The sequence below is a fragment of the Macrobrachium nipponense genome, chromosome 2 (assembly GCF_015104395.2).
Source record: "Macrobrachium nipponense isolate FS-2020 chromosome 2, ASM1510439v2, whole genome shotgun sequence".
NCBI classification, from domain to species: domain Eukaryota; kingdom Metazoa; phylum Arthropoda; class Malacostraca; order Decapoda; family Palaemonidae; genus Macrobrachium; species Macrobrachium nipponense.
Window position 1 is genome coordinate 127,687,559 of NC_087201.1, and position 23,015 is coordinate 127,710,573.

A 23,015-nucleotide genomic window follows, 5' to 3' on the forward strand; every position below is an offset into this window, starting at 1 on the left:
GCCTTCGTCTGGCCATAGACATCTCGGTAATTAAGATTAATTATTCTTTCTTTACCGATTTCATTTTTTTTTCATAAATGGAAAGAGCAGGTCACACTAAAGGTATTGACAACTCCGTCGTTTTATCATCATGAGGTTCATTTATTCAATGACAGAATCAAAGACTACACACCATCAAAGCTGCATAGTGTTATTTGCTATTTTCTTTGGTCGTAGCTCAGTTAATAAGGCAAAAGATGCCACTTAGCGCCGAATGATTAGAAATTCTTCCAGCGTTGGTCATAAACACGTTTTTTAGGCATCGTCATTAAAGAAAAGATGTTGAAAATGGTCTAATGTTGTGATGTCAGCTTTTCCATTTGAAAAACTATATTGCTTACATGAGGTATATAAACTTGATGTACATTTTCCCGATAAACCATATGATGCCCATGTGACTGAATGTGGAGTTGACTGCTCGGATATTTACTTTTTCATGATAACTGATAAGACTTGATGGTGTTAATTCTCATGTGGAAGTTAGTTCTGTGGTTTAGACGTGAAATTGTAGAATGTCTCCATTTTCAAGCCTGGCATTAGTAAGGTTTTTTCCAAATCCGTTATGATTCGCGTCTTAGAGGGATTAAGAGGCATCGGAAATTCGGAAGTCACGTAACTGGATGTTCTTCATGTATCATAGTAGAGTGAAATATATTTTCTAATTTACCTTCATTGCTTTAGCTGCTACGGCAGACGATTCTTTCTGGTTATTGTGGGTTCCAATATTAAGAAAATAACATGCAAAAGCAATGGCATCTGACCGCAATGTAGTATTAAAGCAATGATAAAATGGTCGCGTCCAAATTTAGTAAGATTTATTCGAGTGGGGCTCTTTCCAAATGTTTGAAGTTTCTGGGAATATTGCTACTTCGGGAATTATATTAGTAGACATCTTATTTTCTCTTTGTTTGTCAATGTATTATGATGAATAGACGGATGGCTTTATGAAGCATAACTGCTCATGATGTACGTGGAACTTGGTGGATCCATGATAGAGTACTCCTTCCGCAGTACAATAGGCTTCAGTGCCAGGGAGCAGTTATTATCATTCGTTGTCATTATATTGGAAATATATCCATGGCAGAAGGATTTTTGGATATTCTTAACAATAATCATGGCAACTGTAGTTGTATCAATACGTTAGAATCGGTGCTACGAATATGATGCATCGATTACCAATGTGAGTTGAATAGTAATGATGTTATGGGAACAGAAAAATGGACAATAAATTAATGAATAAATTTGAGTTTGACTCTCAAAACTGAGTAGCTATCTTAAAAAAAATTTCATTACTCCCCAAAGTAGCTTTAAAATCATGATGTAGAAAGTGAAGATTCTGTATTTTGTGCGGTAGATGTAGCGACAGCAAAATATCAAGGTCTTAACTTGATGTATTGCTAGTGTAGTTCTGATACCTTACAAATTCGTGATTTGCATCCTTTTTATACCTTCCTACTCTAGTTAAAATGGCTATCAGTAAAATTGTTACATATTTGTAAAGTAAGATTTTCATCTTTTTAACTAAAATGATAATTCGGTAACGTTAAACACTTCTGGTTTATGATACCTGTCATTTGATTCAACTCCTAGAAAATGGGTTTCAGTGCTACAATATATTTTTGAAAAATTTTCAAGGACGTAATTCTGGAAGATGGATTGTATGAGGCTTTTGTAACTAGTTTCATATAGTAATTATAGCGCTCTCCAAATTGATTAAAAGTGTATTTTATTCTTCAGATTATAGTAGCTTAACCATCTTTTTCTTTCTTTCTTTCTTTTTTAGGTCTCCTGTCAAGACAACATTTTTTGGGTGTGAATAGTGGAGGCATTAATTTGGCCATATTTGTACTCGCATTGATAAATGTGTAACTTGCGCTATGTTTAGAATGGAAGTGTATTCATAATCACAGCAATATTACTTTTGTGGTCGGTACTAGGAATATGGAGATAAATGTTGCGTTAGGGCTACCGATAAAATCGATGTCGAAGTAACATTATTTTTCTCAGTACCTTCGTAGTGCCATTATGTTACGAAGCTGTCATTATACCTTCTTAGATTAAGTGAGGTTAATTGCACATGTGGTAATTTTATATTACCATTCCTTGGCGAAACTACTCAGTAGCACGTGTAGATTTGTTTGATCTCTGAATTCATCACTGTACTAAGCTACGCACTTGATCTCTGAGTGATGGAATATGATTGATTAACAAGGTATTATTGGTTTCATGAAGCAAAAGGGTAACCTTTTGTATCCTTTGTAGTTTGCTGTAAATATTGCACGCTTCCTCATTAAAACCGATGTACCATAAAGGTCTCCCAATAGGGATGTTACCATTAATATTTTTTTATATTAATCCATTGTCGGTTATAATCTTTTGCCAAGACTTATATTGTATCTGACTGTGTAACAAGTAATTACGGCCTAGTGTACAAAAGCTTTTTGAAATTGCCATCGTTGTATAATCATTTTGGATAACCGATATATCGCAACAAATTTCGTGTTGCGGAATTTGCGAAAATCATTTATTCTTAGTGATTTCGTCCGTATGTAGGTCACTTATTGTTTTTATAGACTATTTCGTAAAACTAAAATTGAACACTTCACTTTAGACTTCATGAGAAACATTGATTTTTGAATAACGTTATCCGTGTTAGTCATTAATGAGTATAATCGATATACTGAAGCTCTTAATTTTCAATATTCACGTCATTTTCTTCTGAAAAATCGGGAGAGTGAAAATATATTTCTTACGCTTCTTCATTGGACAAAGAAAGGTCACGATTTATAAAATACTATGACGATTTTTTTTAAGGTTCGCAACAGTCTAAAGAATTCGTAAATAAAATAAGAACCGAATATTCTGTTCTGACATTTTTACTATTTGCTCAGCCATTTAGTCGACCGTTTATCTTTTTTAATGTATTTATCCTAACCCATCTCATTTTCCTGTTGTGGTGTCTAAATAAAGGATTCGCACACTATATTCCCATAGTACTTTGTAATAGACTACTGTAAATATTCTTCGGTGATATTCACGGTATAACATAAGGAACATGTGCGTGCCATAAAATCACGTACACACTATAAATAACATGATTTGTGCAGTTGTTCCACAGAACTGTACAATTTGACGGTGAAACGTATCGGGTCAAGGAATTTCTACAGCGTGTTAGACTGTTTTCTTTTCCAAGAAAAAAACAACGCAATTCTGCCAAAGGTTTATTGACTGGGACTTTTTGTCGATATGAGCGCGTCGCGACAAAAAATGCGCAGCTGTGCAGTTCCATTAGCTAATAACAGGTTAACTGCACGTAACTTGGTAACAGAAATTCCCCACAGTAAAATACAGGGTTTTATTGTTTCTAGATGTTAATGTTTTGTGGTTAAATCTCACTGTCTCTATCTTTGTATGTATGTTAACGGCAGAAATAACTGATGAATCGACTTCAATTTTCAGATTGATAGTTTGTTCAAACACAAAACCTAAGAAAAAAAATTACCATAAATCGTATTCTCCTTGAACCGAGGTTTATCAATTGCAATTGAAAGTACAAGAATTCAGTGGACAGTATCACTGGCTGGAAGCTAATTTCCATTTAAATTTTAGTGTTCATATTCACTATTTTTAATATTCAACCGTTGAAGATGAAAAGCGACAGTTACATTACATATGGAAGACGTTCATTTGACATTTAAATATATAAACGCATATGAAACCTATAGAATTTTAAGGCAAAGATTGCATGTGAAAATTTTGTCGTTAAATTAGCATAAAAAATATTTTCGAAGTGATTGGTAAAGCTTGATTATAATACATTTAATTTAAATGGCAATAAAACTTGTTCTTGGGTATCCAAAAAGAAACTCCAAGTTCTTTGTCCCAGCTGTGTTCAAAGGATAGAAGTTTAATCTCAAGAAGCGTAAGCATTGCCAAGGTATATACTGTTTTTGTATTACCAAATGAAACCAATTTACAACTGTGTCGGTCACTCATACTCAGCTTCCTTTTATCAGAAAGATCATTCTTAGTTCTTTGTAATTCTTTTCGAAATGCGGAAACAAATAGGCCTTGTAAAGTCCTGGTCCGAAAATGAGACAAAGGAAAAGAAGAGGGAGGAAAGAGAGGATGGAGGAAATGATACCCGTATAAACATATGATTTAAAACGTTAATGATTCTGTTATTTAACGTACTATGATAGATTTTGTATTCTAGTAAAAAAAGTCATTGTTCATTATGTAAAATCCGTTATTGCGATTCATATATTAATCTTGTAAAGAAAACTATTTGAACATAAAAACAAATATAGTATTGATACAGTGACGATTATATTTGTTTGTTGACATTGTAAATGGTTTTTTGCTCTTAATTTCATCATGAAGGAATATGTATAATATATATTATATATAGATATATATATATATGATTAGATATATAATATCTATATATATAAATATATATGATATTAATAATTATATATAAATATATATATTTTAATATATAGAATATATAATATATATATATATATCTATATATATATAGTATATAATAAAATAAATATATATTTATTTATATATATAATATATATATTATATTATTATATATTATATATTATATATAAATAAATATACACGTGTGTGTTTGTGCCTGTGTGTATGCTTTTTCTGAGTTTTCACGGTACTTGCTTGAATGAAATTACTTTGCTTTCTGTTGTACTATAGGGGATCTGATAAAAAATACTTAGATGCTGTCAGATGACCTTAATAAAAATCCTTCTTTGGTGAATACTTATGGAGATGCTCTAAAACAGACCGCTACCAATTTTTAGTGTCCTTGTGGTTCTTTATTTCATGCTATAATCATGCAATTTATGTTTTTTCTCTCTCGTATTACAACGTTATAATTATCCTAATGCGATAGTTGTAAAATGTTTTAGTATTGCAGTTAAATTGGAGTATATTGCAATTTTGTATTCATATTCCTGATTAGCGGCACATAATATTACATCATACACAATATGAGGAAAAGCCCTTGTACCAGTGGAGCGTAGTAATGAATACCATAACACAAGTGGCAGCCTCTTCATTTTTCCATATTCATAATAAATGTATGAGTTCCGTCGGTTTATGTTTATGTTTTTTGTAAAAGAGAAACATACTTATATGGAATTATGTAGATATTAAGTGATGTGATATTGTTTTTTTTTATTTATATTTATGTGTTGTTTGTTTGTCTTTCCAATTTTCTATCTAGTAGACTCGTGAAATGTCCTTTTACTGGTCTTAGGCTTCATTCTTTATCTCCCTATATAAATGGAATGTTCACCTCAACCGTGAAATAAGATTCGCAAACTTTTCCCAAAAAAACAAGTTGGAATATTGTTATAAGACGGCGTAAAAGATCGTTTGATTAGTTTCATTTTCGCCATTGTTCACCTCATGAATCTCTATTATTTGTTAAGGAACAGCGGAGAACCTGTTGCTCAGTTCTCTTGAGTCTTTTCCCATTTTCAATAAAGACAGTTACAACTTACTTGTGTCCTTTGGGGCTTCCCCGAATCCAGGTGGCTACGGACCCAAATGGTTAAACAGTACAAAGGATTTTAGGGACTTGCTGTTGGCCATCGACTTCATCCAGGCAATTAGGCCTTCCTGCTGCGGCCTCTGCCAAACAGTGCAGTCTGGGTATGGTGGAAGGACCTTTAGAACTGAAAAGAAGTTTATCCCCTGAAATTATTTATTTCTGTTGTACCTGAATGAAAATAAGCGATAAGTAAAACGGTGTTTTCAAGCATTTTTACCATATTTCTGCTCATTGATGTAACAAGTGGCCAATGGTGGTGACCGTGTGTGACTTATGCGTGTTGACTATCTGTGTAACTATCCATGATTTTAATGCGCACAGGTATATACCAGACATCAAAATTATTTCGCGTAAGATCTAGTGTTCGTATGACAAGGTCGTAAGCTAATGTCGGAAAATAGCACTTGATATCGAATGACGCCACACTGGATAAAAACTTTGTACTTGTTTTGAGTATTAAGAGAGCTTATAACAGCCATGAAGAATTAAATCACCTTTGTGTAATTTTTTAAAGATGGCATTTCCGTAAGTTTTTTTGGTGGATACAACAAAACATTCACATTCAGTGAAGTAAATAAAATACGATAACAAATGCAGAAAAAGTGGTGACGTCGGGCTGGATTTATTTTTAGTAGAAAGTAGTAGCCTGTCATAGTTGTTTATGGATTGTCCACACACACACAGACACACACACACACACACACAGGACACACACACACACACACACATATATATATATATATATATATATATATATGTGTGTGTGTGTGTGTGTGTGTGTGTGTGTGTGTGTGTGTGTGTATATGTATATGTATATATACATACACACACTCATACGTACAGACAAATATGTGTGTGTTATATATATCTATATATATATATATATATATATATGTATATATATATATATATATATATATATATATATATATATATATCGAACAACAAATGTCCTTTAATCCAATTCGTTCTACCTCGGAATTAATATATTTTCATTTATGTTTACCGAAGGGGAATTTTTAGTTGATTATAATTTCGTCCTCTCGTGGGTTCGAACCCGCGTCCAGCGGACTCAACTAAACATTTTCCCTTCGGTTAACATATATGAAAATATATAATTCCGAGGTAGAGCGAATGGATATTAAAAGGACATAATGTAGCACGATGTATGTATATGAATCACGGTGATGTGATATTCATATATATATATATATATATATATATATATATATATATATATATATATAGGTATATATATATATATTGAAAAGTACTATGTAGGAGTTATTCTCAAATGCCCAACGACGTAGTGCTAATGAGGTTTTTATTCAAAATAATGAAAGCAAATTCATTTCATGTTCTTCGTGTAGAAGACATTTAACACACAAAAGTCTCCTGTATTTATACATCAGTCTAACTACGCTTAATTGTATACTGCGATCCACTCCAAACATTCTTCAAGTTGATGGACGGTTGAAGTGTAAACATTTTTCTTCTTACTCCAAAAGTTTGTAGAGTAGTTGATTATTGGGGTATCGATTCCAGACCCGAGATGCGTCATTATAAATTCTCTCTCTCTCTCTCTCTCTCTCTCTCTCTCTCTCTCTCTCTCCTCTCCGCCTCTCTCTTCTCTCTCTCTCATGTTATAAGACAGCAAAAGAAGCAACACATTCAGTTAATTGTAAAATATGGAAAACTTTCAAATCACCAAGGAAAGGTCAACTAGCTCCAAATTCCTGTGATTTCCTTGAACTTGTTCCAGCGGGCGCGTAGCATACTAAATCCTTCCTAGGGCAGGACGAATTCTTAGGCATAAATCCCCGTGGCAGAACCTGTTTGTGGCGGCGTTGCTAACTTTCTTCCACCTGAAATAATTACATAAACTGCCTAAACAGCCGTTCCCAGCATTAAATGACTCCGAAACAGTTTATGGAAATTAACCTCGGGCAGAATTTCAAAAATTAGTCTAGGTCTTTTCTTATCTCAATTTTTCTTGCCCTCGCTAGATTATAATTTTAGCCTGCAGTATTTTCGCCTCCTAAGTAAAATTGTTTGTATATATATGCATATATATGTGCGTGTATGCGCGTATATAATATACATATATTATATATATATATTGTTACAAACCCCTTTTCTGTGACCCCGTCAGGTTCTTTATGATTATTAGATCTTAAGCATTGGGGAATAGGAGTGGACTGAAAAAGACTACAACAATCTCAAGGAGAAGCGAGCCAAATAAAATACTGAAAGAACCTTAACCTAATTTATTATTTACAGATATCCTACAAATGAGTACAGGTTTCAGACAGCACAGCAAAACACCAAAAATAATAACCAAGATCTGTAAATAAAAATTCACCGCAGCAGTAACAGTAGAAAATACTTAGACACATATTATAATAATAATGATAATATGAGTAAGACACTTACTCATCTACAATAACAATCAAACAACCAGGAGCCACACTCGCTCCAAAACCATAACAATAACTTTCGCAGTATAAATACTTTAAACAGCAGTAGCCAATGAAATGAATAATACCAGCAGTCAATTATACAGCAATAATAATAATAGCAATAAATGCCAGGAGACGAACGACACCTCGCCTCAAAATACCGGAGAGCAGGCAAACAACCAAAGTTTTTTTTAAAACATTAGATTAACCTTACAATTATAGTATATATATTATATATATATTATATATATAATATAATTATATATATATATTATATGTATGTAAGTTATGTATGTATATGTATATATTTATATATATAATCATAATTACGCTTTGTCTGTTATTACCTGAAACTGTATTATGTATGTTTAAACATCAAAGGTATACAAACTCATGTATGGGCAGTGTTTCCCTTTTTTCTTCATTTGTCTTTGCTGTCTCATCCTCCCAAAAACTACATGTTAAATGTAATTTGAAGAAGCTTATTACTAAGTAGAAAATTTTAAAATGACGTCAAACAAATAAGGAAATGGCAACGCGTATCAAGAGTGGAGTATAAGCAAGCGGATACTAGCTTCATAAAACCAGTATTTTCAGTACTTCAAAGGTTTGGTATGTTTGTCCATCTGATAATGGCTGAGAGTAATGTCATTCCAAGGCTTCGGAAACTGACCCCTTTTCAGCTTTGAGCCCAACGTGTCTCACATAATGTGAAAGAATTCATATTCATTTTGCGCAGTCGGAGAGTAAATCAGTTACAGCAGCTCCAAAGCCCTTTGTTCACATTTTTACTGCAAATAAATGATCAATTAATTAGTCCGTATAATTAGCAATAGGTCATTGATAGACGTTGATTCATGGCGTTTTTATTTTCCTCGATAGTAATTAATGGCTGAAAAGGAATCAATAGATATGAGTGTATAAAAAATTGGATGTCGAAGTGGGTCTGTATTGCGGAGATGCCAGTAACCTTAGTGTTACCTTTTCGATTTCTGTGCCGACATTATAACGCTGACCACGCATATCCCTCGAGGTTATTTTCGTCCAACATACTTCAGAAAACTATAATAATTTTCAGCTTAAGATGCCCTTTCATTTATTTATTAATAATTCAATACCGAATTGGAAGTTGTTGTGATATAAGTGTCAGAATGAAAATAGTGTATGCACTTTTAAACAGATTGACACAAATGTAAAGCCATTAATGGAAATATTATAATTGGGATATTATTAATTGGAATATTAGCTATTGTCATTTTGCCAAGTTTCTCAGAGTGAAACACTTACTCCTTAGTTAGTTGTGATCTTGCAGTTATGTAAATGTGAAGATAGATTTTACTTGTACATGCAACCATTACATCGTTTAGATTCCCCTTTGGGAATAACACTATTCATTAACGGTAGTTTTTAGCAAATGAAAGTTCTTTGGAACTGTGTGTTTTTTTTTTTTTTTTTTTTTTTTTTTTTTTTTTTTGTGGTAATCATCTCGTGGCTTGAGACTCGAGGCCTACATTTGATATTAAATAAATTGGCTAATTTTTTTAAATGTCCAGATGAATAAACTGAAAATATGGGTGTTGCATTTTGTGAATTTGGAGAAAAATACGGTCAGATCGTAAACCAGCTTAACACATCTGTCTCTGATTTCCACGGGAGAAAAAACTTTACAAATCGATTACTGGTGATGCATAAATCAGTGATAAACCAGCCGTGTTATAAACGATGATGAAGATCGCATTACCGTTAGTTATAATCATAACTACTCCATACGTCGAATGGGTACGGCAGTTTCATGGCCTATTTTGCATTTCCCCATAATAGAACTGTTGCCCAGGTAATTCTCGTTGCATTGGAATATTCCCAATTAGTGTAATACGTATTTAGCAAATTCATACCCTTGTATTGAATTTGGACATTACCATGCTTACGTAAATCCAGCCTAATTGAATTGTCAAAGACTGACATACTCATTCGAAAAAAAGGGGGTTAAACGTGCATTACAATTTTACGTTTCTCGTAAATGTCCACTTTTCAATTTAATGAAACGCAGTTTATACATTTAGGGTTAAAAGTGAAATTTATCTACGGGAATTTATTTCCATGGGATTAGGAGGTAGTAAATTCCGTATTTATGTGTTCTATTTTACTACTGCATTTTATTATAGAATATGGTAATACTAAATTGACAGCAACAAAATCACAGTTTAATTACGCTAGTTCATTATAGTAATCATCATATTTCTAAAGCTTCGCGAATGAATTTCAAAATTTATAGACAACGATGTTTCTCTTTCAGATTTTTCAATCAAGAATTTTGCTCCAATTTTACCAAACACGAATTTAACAAATAATTAAATAGTATGGAAAAGGCGATACATGTATGTAGTTACATAAATAAACAACGTTCGAACGCGTTAAATTAACCCATAAATAAAAGGGTAAACGATAAATGCATATAAACAGGAAAATAAATGAGGCGGGAACACGTTAGCCCATATTGAAGAGTGCTTAACCATTCGCTGCAACTGGAAAGCTGCGGTGTTAACCCGAAGCAGTTTAACGCCATCGTTTTTGGATTGAGTCAAATCGGCTTTACATTCCACTTTTCCAGCGTTATCAGTTTTGTTATTCAGCTTTTTTCCCTCTGCAGTGTTATGTACATCGCGATGGCACACTCTCCAGTTTGGGGAACGTTTCAACTTTAGCTTTTGACAATACTGTTTTGCAATATTATTGATCATTGACTAAACACAAGGCATATAGGTAGATGTTTTAATGTGCAGTAATACTAGTGTATTTTTTTTCGAGTACCTTATTTACAATAGAGCTTTATGGAAGAAGACGTCACCCAGTAATAAAATTTATATATAAAGTGACCTTCCCACCATTACAAGTAGTTTATCTTATATTTATTTTTATGTAGAATGAATTCGTAAAAGAGCCTTTGTGTTTTTAATTTATTAGGTATTTTCCAAATCTTTATGCCGGGAAAGAACCGAATAGGTGCACTTCATCCATTTCAATTAAAGACCCTCAGAGCGGCAATAAAAAGAAGATGAGAAAGGAACTGGAAAGATTTGAGTATGGGATCCTTCCCACAGAAACACCTGAGCCAGGCAGTTGATATAAGAAAATCCTCCTTATCCTTTCTTTCCCATTTTCTCTCACATTTATCTTCCCTCCCGCCCCATCCCTACTTTTCTCACTCCTCCCTCTAGGAAATGTTTTATGGCTTCATTATTGTTCAACACAATGTAAAATATTCCCGCCATTTCTCACATGTGATTCCGGCGGCTTGAATGTATTATTCGGGCGCGTTCTCTCCATCACTGTCGCGGACACTGCATATGAATTATTACGGGCCATTTAGGGAATTCAGGGAGCGACTTCAATCCCTGCCCCTCTCCCTCACTATACCTCCACTTACCATTTGCCTAACAAAGGAAAATTCGAGGGAGAGACTATAGGGGAATTTTGCGGGTGGGATAATTGTACGGGTTTCTCTCGGGATTGCCTGGAGAGGGATTAGTTACGATATTCGCGTGCTGAACTCTTGCCCCTCCAAAATAATGATAATAAAAATTACGGTAATTCCTCGCAGCCTGTTATCCAGGCGAAATGAGGGTACGGGTTATTTGAAAGAACATGGAACAGTATATAGTCACCGTCAAACATTTGGAGAAATAAAGTTTTAGGTGAAGAATAAGACAGGCGAAGCAGATATTCAAAAAGAATAAAAAAAAGAAAAAAAAAGCAGAATTAGGAAACATAAATCAAGAAACTAATGAAGACACTTTTACTTGCGACTTTTGACCTTTCGGTCGTTGAATAATAGAATTGCTCATGTAATCTGGTTGATATATGTTGGAATGTTGGTATGATGTGCAAAGTGATTGCATTACAATTGCTAGTTACAACGTTCACTTTACTTCTGGGTCTTACAACCTAGGCAATTAGAACTGCAGTGTGATAAAGAAACAAGATGGTTCCTCTTAACATTGATCATAGTTTTGTAAATAGCAATCTTATCTGAAATAAATGTAATACACACATACACACACATATATATATATATATATATATATATATATATATATATATATATATATATATATATAATTTACAACAAACAAAGATTTAAAATCAAGTCACAAATTGAATATATGAATATATAGATAAAAAAAATTCAGGGTATGTAGCAAATTCTATGTAGTGAAAAATGTCTTATAATGAATCATTTGGTATATCCCTGTAACAGTTAAAAATTGTATACTATAAAGAAATTATACAATTCCATGTGATAAGAGTGCATTAATATATTGATATACTGAGGAATCCCTTGATTTGAATTCTGTAAGTCATGTAAATTTATGTATTAAGTTACAAGATTGTTCAAAAAAGGTCATAACTGAAAACATTATTTTTTTCTATATAACAAACATTGCAGTAAATACAATATTTTTAGGCATACGTTGGCTGTTACCAACATTCTAAAATAGATTTGAATAATAATGCGGTTCAGTAGTGTGTCACCTGTATTCCATCCTGTGGTCAAACTAGGAAGATATTCACACTTTCTAAGAGTTCTTTTTTTAAGAACAACGTTAATGACAAAATGCTGACTACGCGACGGTCCATAGGGGTTCGATATAAACTAACGTTTATTGTGTATATATATATATACATAAATGTATATATATATATATATCATATATATATATATATATATATATATATATGTATGTATGTAGTATGTATGTATAAATTTATTTGGTTGGCGGCTCATTTTGTTAAAAACTATTTTTTATTGGTCAACATCTTACGTACATACACATGTATTTATATATATATATATATATATATATATATATATATATATATATATATATATATTTTATTTTTACACATACACACACACACACATATATATATATAATATATATATATATATATATATATATATATACACATATATAGATAGATACATGTGTTTGTATGTATGAATGATGTTGACAAATAAAAAATAGGTTTTATAAAAAGAGCCGCCAACCAAATTAAATTTTCTCGCCGGCATACAAGACTGACTGGTACTTTGAAGTGACGTCTGGGAAAAGACCAAAAAGGCTAGCGTCCCTTAGGCTTGAAAAATCTCTAATAGCTCTGAAAGGAGACTGGGTGGCGACATGTTCCAAACGACCAACATTTCTTGCCTATTGCCTTTCTTTTAATTAGAATTAAATACTTTTATTTTGATTCGTTTTTTTGGCGGTCTGTGGCCACGTACAGTGTTGCAGTTAATTTTGATGTATATATTGTGCTCTCTCTCTCTCTCTCTCTCTCTCTCTCTCTCTCTCTCTCTCTCTCTCTCTCTCTCTCTCTCTCTCTCTCTATATATATATATATATATATATATATATATATATATAATATATCTATATATATATATATATTTCTATACATATAATATATATATATATATTAATATATAAGATATATATATTAATATATAGGATATACATACATATCTATATTATATATAAGAAATATATATATATTATTATTTTATTATATATATGTGTGTGTGTGTGTGTGTGTGGTGTGTGTGTGTGTGTGTGTGAAAGAGAAACAGTGGGGCATTGCGCTTTAGGCGATATATTAAAAAATAACTGGCGCTAACAGAGACCAGTAAATTCATCACTCGTTTGGGTATTGGACGGACAGAATATGTCTGCAAAATAGCATGAAATCTAAAATAATCGCTTTTGTAGGATTAATTCTTGATTGTTTTTTATATGAATCACTGAATGCGGATCAGCTTAGAGGTCTGCTACCTTAGCATGCATGCGAACGGTTACACGCAAGGATCATAATTTTTGTGTAAAAGGGAGTTTTTTTGTTTTTTCCTTCATTCGTAGAACCAGGTTTTTCTAGCAGAAGCTAAAGATTTAAATATTTGCGACCCCTAAGGCTCACAACACTCATATGTAATAAAAGAGTAAAGAGAACAATTTAAAATGTTTTTAATATCTTGCTCTCTTCCTTTGGGAATGTAGCTCCTTACGATTTAAAGCTCATACTCCTTATGTGTAGATGTTGATAGATTTGCAATATTTACAGGAGAACTTTACTTATGATTAACGAGTCAAATAGCTTCAAGATGGTTTTTGCGTATCTACAAAATGTTTTTCACGTGTTCTTACAGTGAGGATGAGTGCGAGTTACATCAGAAAAGATGAAAGATGACTCGGCAGTATTATGAAATTTATGGAATGGATTCTGATTTTAGTACCACGCATGTTTATTTCTAATGTTGCTCGTGACATTACTTTTCCCACATAGCTCAGATAAGATGTCTTTTAACGATTATATAAGCTGAACTAAATCGCTACTAAGATTATTAAAAGCCCTAGAATTTTCTGATCGAATAGCTATCTGTGCGCACCTGGTATATTTACGTCGCTAGATCGATAAATACATAAAAAAAGATATATATTGAAATTAAAGGATATGAAGGATTTACTAATTGTAAAATTTTGATACTGAATTAAAATGGAAGCAAAAAACTGAATCTTTTGACAGCGTTAACATTGTTAAAATTTATTTATAATTACAAAATATTTTCTTTAGCATTAAAGATTTGAAGAGTCACCCTTATTGAACAAGTACTAATAAGGATCCTGTAAAAAAATACGGCAATGAATTCGTTAGTGATGGTGTAATTTTAGAGTATTCAGTAGCCTAGGAGAGTCTTGTTAAGTATTTTTTTCACTTTAATTATGTTTCAGCATTTGTGAGTTTTGAGATAATTCGATCAACGGTATCTCATAACAATATATTAAAGGAGAGGAAAGGTGAAGCAATCTGAGCATAACACTAATTGGCAATGGTTTAGAAATGCAGCCACTAATGTATTTTGACAGTAAAACCATGGTTGAAAATGTATTTCTATGAGAAAATTATTATTTTGAAATTTTTTATAGTTCCTGATTCCATTGTTTCAACTAATCATCAGTATTTTATGAATACCAGCTTAGTTATATTTTAATGTAAGTATGTATGTTTGTATGTGTATATATATATATATATATATACACATATATAATATATCATATATATATATATATATATATATATATATATATATATATATTATATATACATATATATAGTAGTATATATATATATATATATATATATATATATATATATATTATTTGTTTTCTTGAATTATGCATTTTTTTGTGGAGATAGTGATGTTGAATGAGAATGCATTATTTCTTTTCCAGATGCTAGAATTTCTAGAAAATTATATTTGTGTTAAAATTTATGCTCATATATAATCTATCAAAATGAAAACTAACCATATATTTATTTAATTTTTTATTTATTTATTTATTTATTTTTTTTTTTTGCATTTCTCTTTATTCATCTCTGATTGCGTCACGCAAATTTTTAACTTTCAGTAATTTTAAATTCTGCAGTTGTAAGGAAGTACCAACCTCAGTATATGTTTAAAAAGGACGAAGAATTACTGAACATTCTCCTGTAAAATGGAGTGTTTTTAAAGTATTCTTCAGCAGATATGAAAAATACCGAGATCATCGTAAATTCGCCGCAGATGTGTTTTAGATAATAAAGAGGTGGCAGATTTTGCTGGCAACGTCCTGTAAACTAGATAAGGCTGGCGTTACTGAAAGAACTTGTGTCATCATAGTTTTAAACTTATTTGGGGCGAGAAAAAGCGGTCATGTTGTTACTTTAACCCTGCACTACATTCTGCGCGTATTTCTTATTATTTATGCTCCTTCGTCATTCAGTCATTATGCTATACTTATAAGGACAGTTTCCAAAATTATAGCGGGTAAATATAGATGAGTTTTCTGATAACGATGTTTGCAGACAAACGCACTATAATTGTTTATGTAATCCTTTTTTAACAGGTTTTTGACTCGAAGTGTAATTATTGAAGTGACTGTTATTGTAGAGTTTTTCATAGTCAGGGAATAGAATTATACGTGGCAGGTTTCAAATGTACAGCATTTCACTGAGGCCTCACGGAAATCTGAATCTCGTGTAAAACACCCCAAGGGTAAATTCATTTTTGGTTAAAAGTAAACAAACAAAAAATGCATTGTTCTTCCTACTCAGCCTTAAATTAATCCGGCCTCATGCACACATTTTCCCCCAGTATGAAATTTCTGGCGGGGCTGGGGTAAGGGGACAGGGGTTTGGGGGTTGGACGAGAGGTTTCCGTGAGGCCGATAAATTAATTTTACGTCCCCACCAAATGATGATGATGCCTACCCTTATGGAAATATATTGACCCTCGCCCCTTGGTTAAAAGAAACACATTCGCTTATGGCTGGGGACCTGAGTTTGCCTTTGCTAGCTGGACAGACATGGACGGGGAGGAAACTCATCGTTTTTTATATTGACAGAGCTCTTCTTTTGGTCTGTATACGTAGACGGAAAAGACGCCTCTAGGTTTATCACACCAGACCATGAGTTTTTGTTTTTTTTTTCTTTCATCATATGAAGACAAACAGAAAGTTTCGAGGCTATAGTCTCCAGATCTGTGCCCTTTATTTATTTCTTTTCACCCAGTGAGTAGGAAAAGGAAGTGCTTTTATATTATTTGTTTCAAGAAAAGACAGTATTCCTCTGTGCGTAATGCAAGGGTTATCTTCATGCTTGACATCAAGAACGAGTCATATCGTCGATTTTAATCAATCTTCCGTCATGATTGTCATTTTACGCGGTCTGCAAAATTTTAATAAAATGCATTGAAATTAGCATTCGGAACAACTCATTTGACCTGATATGATTAGCAACGAAGATTATGAATGATGTTATTTTAGAGGCAGAAAAATTCTCGTTGTCTTGATTAATTCATATATTCTGTGGTTAATTAGTACTACTCAGCAGTTTTATTTATCGTCCAATATGTCTTTGGAAACTTATAATGATGTTGACATCAGAAGTAACTTAAGCCATATCGACTGCAGACGATGTAAAATTTCGAAATTATTATTTGCTTTTGAATGTTATTGCTGCATTACGCATATTTAAATCAAAACCATTTTTGGATTCTCACAATGATATGACTCGTGTGTTTCAAAATTCGGATGTATTCGTCTCCAGTGTCCTTTGGGGATTTGCGTTGCATTTGTATGTATCAAAAATCTTTTTCTTCTCAGTTCATCAGGGTACGTTGTTATATCTTAATCTCCGTATACTTCCCCCTTGTTTTTAATAAAATGAAGGAGGTGTCTTATGACGTCACCTTGTTTCTTAAAAACCTTGGGCCATGATGTTTGGTACATCGAAGAAAATTTCGAAGATGAAGAAGTGCGGTACAAATATCAGAATGTTCGCATTCATCGTCTCCCCATTGATCCACCTCTAGTTTGGAGTTGTGTTAGTATTAAAAATATATCCAGCAGATCTCAAGACCTCCTTGTCAACTCAGGTTTCTCTCTCTCTCTCTCTCTCTCTCTCTCTCTCTCTCTCTCTCTCTCGATGCGAAACATTTTAAATACAGGACAGTAAGCGAAAAATTCAGCAGCAAAAAATATACAAGAAGTAACTTGCTCTCTCTCTCTCTCTCTCTCTCTCTCTCTCTCTCTCTCTCTCTCTCTCTCTCTCAGATCCGGCAAATTATTTCAGGTCAAAGAAGGCTTAACAACGATAATTAATCATCTTCAATAATGACTTCTTCATGCGAAGAGTTTTATGTTTATGTTACGTATGAGGAATGCAGTGTAAAACGTTAACATAGTATTAACTGAATGAAGCAAAACAAATTAATAAAACAATGATACTATAAAGAATTTAGATTAAACGAATTGCTGTGAAACTCTCTTGAGTGCCTAGTTGTTGTTGATGAAAGTTTATGATATATTACAAAAACTTTCCTCGTTATGTCGAAGCACATTGACGGGGCGTTGGGCGGAACAATAATGGATGGAAAGTAACCAGTCCTATATATTTGTGTGTTTTACATCACTAAAGATAGAATATATTCTCGCTCTTAACTGTTCATATGCAAGCTTATATCTTCCTGTTGATGAGGGATAGGCGAGTTCCAGTGACTATAACTAAGCAAGTTCACTTCTGTCATGTTTTTTACGTTGCCTTTGAATTTGTGTTTTGGAAACCGGCTTGACAGTTGAGGACAATGTTATGGAAATGAATATCGCAGCCGGAAAAAATCCGATCAACAGGTAGTCAGCTCATTTATCACATGAAAGCTAAAGTTCTCCGGAAAGACTAATTGCGAAAATTGATAAATTAATTGGTGGGATTTGGTATCTGACAAAAGGATTTATATAATTGTCAAGTTTTAATATTTCATGGAGAAAAAAAGACCAGCGCTGATTGAAATACGTGTTAGTAAATTTCTCGGTAAAATGAATAATAATTGATTGTTGGATTTTACGACCTCTTCTGGAAAATATAGCAAATGATTTTTTAGAGATGACGAAATGGAGGTGATAATGTAAATCAAGGGGATAGGATGCATACGAATGACGTCAATTTGAATTTTGAAATAAGTGTAGAACTCATGCTGATGTGTCTGTGTAAACAGAGTAAATGTAAGGCATAAATATCAAATTAGTGTTAATGAGCGTGCTGTTAATATGAACAAAAATAAAAAAAAATCGAAACTGAAGTAGATATCAGTTAAATGTAAGGAGAGGCTATTACCAAAAGGAAGGTTTCATGGTTTTGAATAAGAATGTATAGGAAGAAGATTGTTCAGGTTGAATTGACGGCCGACACATGATGTCAGAACAGAAGTGAATAAACCGCAAGTAAATTAACCACCGTTCTGAAAACCTACGAGTTTTTGTCACGTAGCGTTACTAAGAGAAATAACTTGAGTAACCTATGAGAAGCATAATTTAGCAAGGCTGTGACATCACAGAGCATCTTGAGTAGTTATTTGAGACTGGGACTGATTTCTGTCTTGTGTTTACTGACAGCTGCATTATTAACTTGGATGTGTTGGAGAAACTGGTATATTCTTTAAAAGTAATCTGAGTTCGTATGTGACTCGTTGGCTAATTTGAATAACTTATGTAAAGTCCGTATGGATAACATAAAGCTAAGAAAGATGTAATATTTTTGTCTTAGAAAGCTAGAAAATTTATGAAAGCAAGTTTAATCTTTGTCAGAATTTATCCAATGTGGAATTCAAAATGTAAGAAAACTCAGAAAGATTCGCAATTCAGTCGGATACGTTTAACATGGACGTGAAGATAGAAAGAACCGTAAATGTAATATAGTATTGATGAAAATTATAATAGCAATTATAAAGTCAATATTTATCCAGCTCTTGCCTGGCAAAATCAAGTTACAGATTTCGAATTTATTCTTTAGAATCTGTTGTAAATGGATGATGAAATTGAGAGGTCTTTTAGATAGTCAAATACTCTAACAGTTATGATTGGATGTTCATTAATTTTTGTGTCGGTAAAATACAGGTGTAACAGATTTCTTGCTGATGAAGCAAAGTTACCCTTTCTGTTATTAATACGGATTTATAAAAACGTGTTCCATGCAACGTTTAATGATCATTACACAGGCTGAATGGACGCATTGTTATCAATTCATTTTAACACGAGAAATGCATATAAATAATATTAATAATAGTTTTTCATTATTTATGTATATTCGTTTTTCGGATTGCATGATTGTGGTAGAAGTGGATTTTACCACTATTTTCCGAAAATATATTGCCATTTGGTGTACGATTTTTATGTATAGTATTGACAGTTCTTCACCCTTCTTTCAACAAGATTGTCTCTTTATGAATCACACACGTTGGATTGCCTCTGTTCTGGTTTAGATGCTTAATATGGTAAGCCCAACCGAATACTGTTTATTCTTTTGTTTGTCACCGCTGATTGCGCGGAAATAAAAACGAAGCATATGATTCTCCCTCTCACGTTTATGTCCCTATTCCAATAGTATTTCCTTGAAACCAACATTCATTTGAAGCGCCTCAGTGGCGTGGTTGGTATGGTGTTGGCGTCCCACCTCGGTGGACGCTAGTTCGATTCTTCGGCATTCCATTGAGGAGTGAGAGATTTGTATTTCTGGTGATAGAAGTTCACTCTCGACGTGGTTCGGAAGTCACATAAAGCCGTTGGTCCCGTTGCTGAATAGCCACTGGTTCCATGCAACGTAAAAACACCATACAAACAAACAACATTCATTTGTGCTTCTGTTATAAGTTTTTTCTCTTCCTTTTCTTTCTTCCTTGATTATAACGTGTTACAATCAATTATTCTTTTCACTCACATCGGGCCACAGCAGTTTGGCCTATATATATATATATATCTATATATATATATATATATATATATATATATATATATATATATATATATATATGTGTGCGTGTGTGTGCGTGTGTGTGTGTGTGTGTGTGTGTTACTTACTAAAAGGTCCTAATGATGACTGCAGAATTCCGCATCACTGATCTAGTAGCGAGTATCGGTCAAGAGACGTAATTATTTTTTCTTATAAAATATGTATAATAAATCACTTTTGAATAACGTACCGAAGTTTTTATTTTCCAAAGTACCTATATCTAATTTAGGTACGCGCGCAGTGCAAAAATTATTCTCGCTCTCAGAGATTCGGTTTGTGTGAAAAATAATCGATTGATGGCTGAAATAATGAAGGTAATGTTTTACATAAATCTGAAATGTTTGATTATTAAAATAATTATTCGACAACGCTTAAATAAGGCTAATATGGCAATGGGTTATTGGCTATAAATAACGTAGCCATTTCTTATAGGTTAGAGAAAATTAATTGTGTTCCGCAGCATTTCTGGGAAAAGTTAATGACAGCTATTTGTGTTTCTTTTTTTGTTACACATGCTGGTGAAAATTATATATATATATATATATATATATATATATATATATATATATATATTATTGACAGTGATACTGTTGAAATTATACTTTTTTTATAGCATACCGCAATATGGGCAATTCTTGTGAGCTTAGGATCACTTTATGCTCTTTTCAGCAATATTACTAACGAAACGTCGATGAAATGCAAAGATTTAAATCATATATTTGAATATTTGTTCTTATTTTAGAGGGTTGCATGAGTGCATTGTGTACTGGAATATTTCGTTTTTGAGGAAGATTTTGTATCATTACGGCCGAATGCAAGAATAATAATGTTTTATTTTTTTAAGTAAATCAAGAACACCTGCAGAGAATCTTAGAAAAGATGAAAAGTTATTTTCAGTAACATAATACAGAGCAGATTCAAATTGCAAGATTTTAAGTACCAAAGGTTGTAGTTACGTAGCTCACTCTATAGGATAATATCAGACCTAAATATATGTCATCTTGAATGAGTTTAGAAATGAATCATAAGGAATACAGTAGAACAAAGATTTTGTTTACTAATTTTCAGTTAAATTTTTACCTTTTGTAAGTTCGTCTTTTCTTTGGTTTTCCTTTCTTCTATTCGTCAAAATCTTTTATTATGTAACAAGAAAATAGCGCTACTACAAATATCAGATATAGGGAGTACTTATCATCTCCACTTGTTTACCAGTTGATAATATATATGTCTTGTTATAAGTACTCACACGCACACATTTTAATATTGTATATATATACATATACATACACATACGTACACAAACACACAACACCAATATCATCGATATATCATGATGACAGGCACCTTACAAATGAAAAAGATCATAGAATTATTTCATTGTATTTCATAGATTTCCGTTGCTTAGGATAATATTCTAACGGGACTGCATTTTTATAGGAAACGTGCTTCGCCTGTTCTTTTTTGTAATGGTAAATTATTTTTGTTTCTATAGCGTTTCAAAACAATCTTTTTTTAATCGCACAACGTCGTTCCTTTTCTGTTAAACGATTAGTCATATCATAGATTCTATGGATGATTGCAATTAATTCAGTGCTTTGTTTAAGGAATAAAGTTGTCTCTACAATATTTGTAGTTAAAAGAATTTTGTATGGCGTTTTTCCTTTTTTTCAAGGTCTTGTCTTCGCTGAATGACAGGAGTAAGGCCATGAATAATTAAAAATGAACTTGAATAAAAACTGAAAAGTCAACTATTATTTTTTCCCGTCGCAATTATCAATAGTTTCATGACAAGAGAAAACATTATTAGAAAATAATTACAATCTTTGTTGACAACCAAAAAATATGAAATGCACGCTTTTATTTCGTAGCTCCCATCACTCTTGCAATAATGAAAAAAAAAAAGGTTGGTTAAAACGAGCCAAGAAAAGAATTTTTATTGCATGGATATGGAAATTGTTATAAAAATGTTCGACTCGAACGGAGGGGAAAATGGTTGAGCGCAGCCCCAAGCCGAATGTCCATGGAAGCTATAGCGGCCGAAGCGTGGCCCCGATAAACTTTCCAACAATGTTGTAAACATTAGTTTAATGTATACACATAGTTAGAGGTCCTGGGATATTGATCAAATACCTTTCATCAGCGATATGATGCTTGCAGTTTGGGCTCTCTCTCTCTCTCTCTCTCTCTCTCTCTCTCTCTCTCTCTCTCTCTCTCTCTCTCTGTGTTCTGTATTTCTTGCTGAATGAAGTCAAATGAAATCCACGAATCTAGAACTTGAGAAGACATTCGGCCTCTTTTTCAGTCTATCTGTCTACACACCTAATAAGTATGTATGCTTCTATTATATGTTCTATTTCTTTGGTGTGGAATTTACTCACTTCTTGACAACAGTACAGAAAACGACATTCACCCTCATATCTCATCTTCACTATCATCGTCGTCGTCATCATCATCATCCTTATACAACATTGTATTTCAGCTCAAGAAAACTACAGCTGCATCCACCGTCACTCCCAACCTAATGTATTTTTCTTAGCTCCGTAACACTGCATGAT

General features: G+C 32.8%; 1 protein-coding gene across 9 annotated transcripts in view; it reads left to right on the plus strand.

Moving 5' to 3' along the window:
• Positions 1–23,015, plus strand: part of LOC135220978 (RNA-binding protein Raly-like) — a 703,239-nt gene that overhangs the window by 559,699 nt on the left and 120,525 nt on the right. The gene's annotated exons all lie outside the window — the stretch shown is intronic.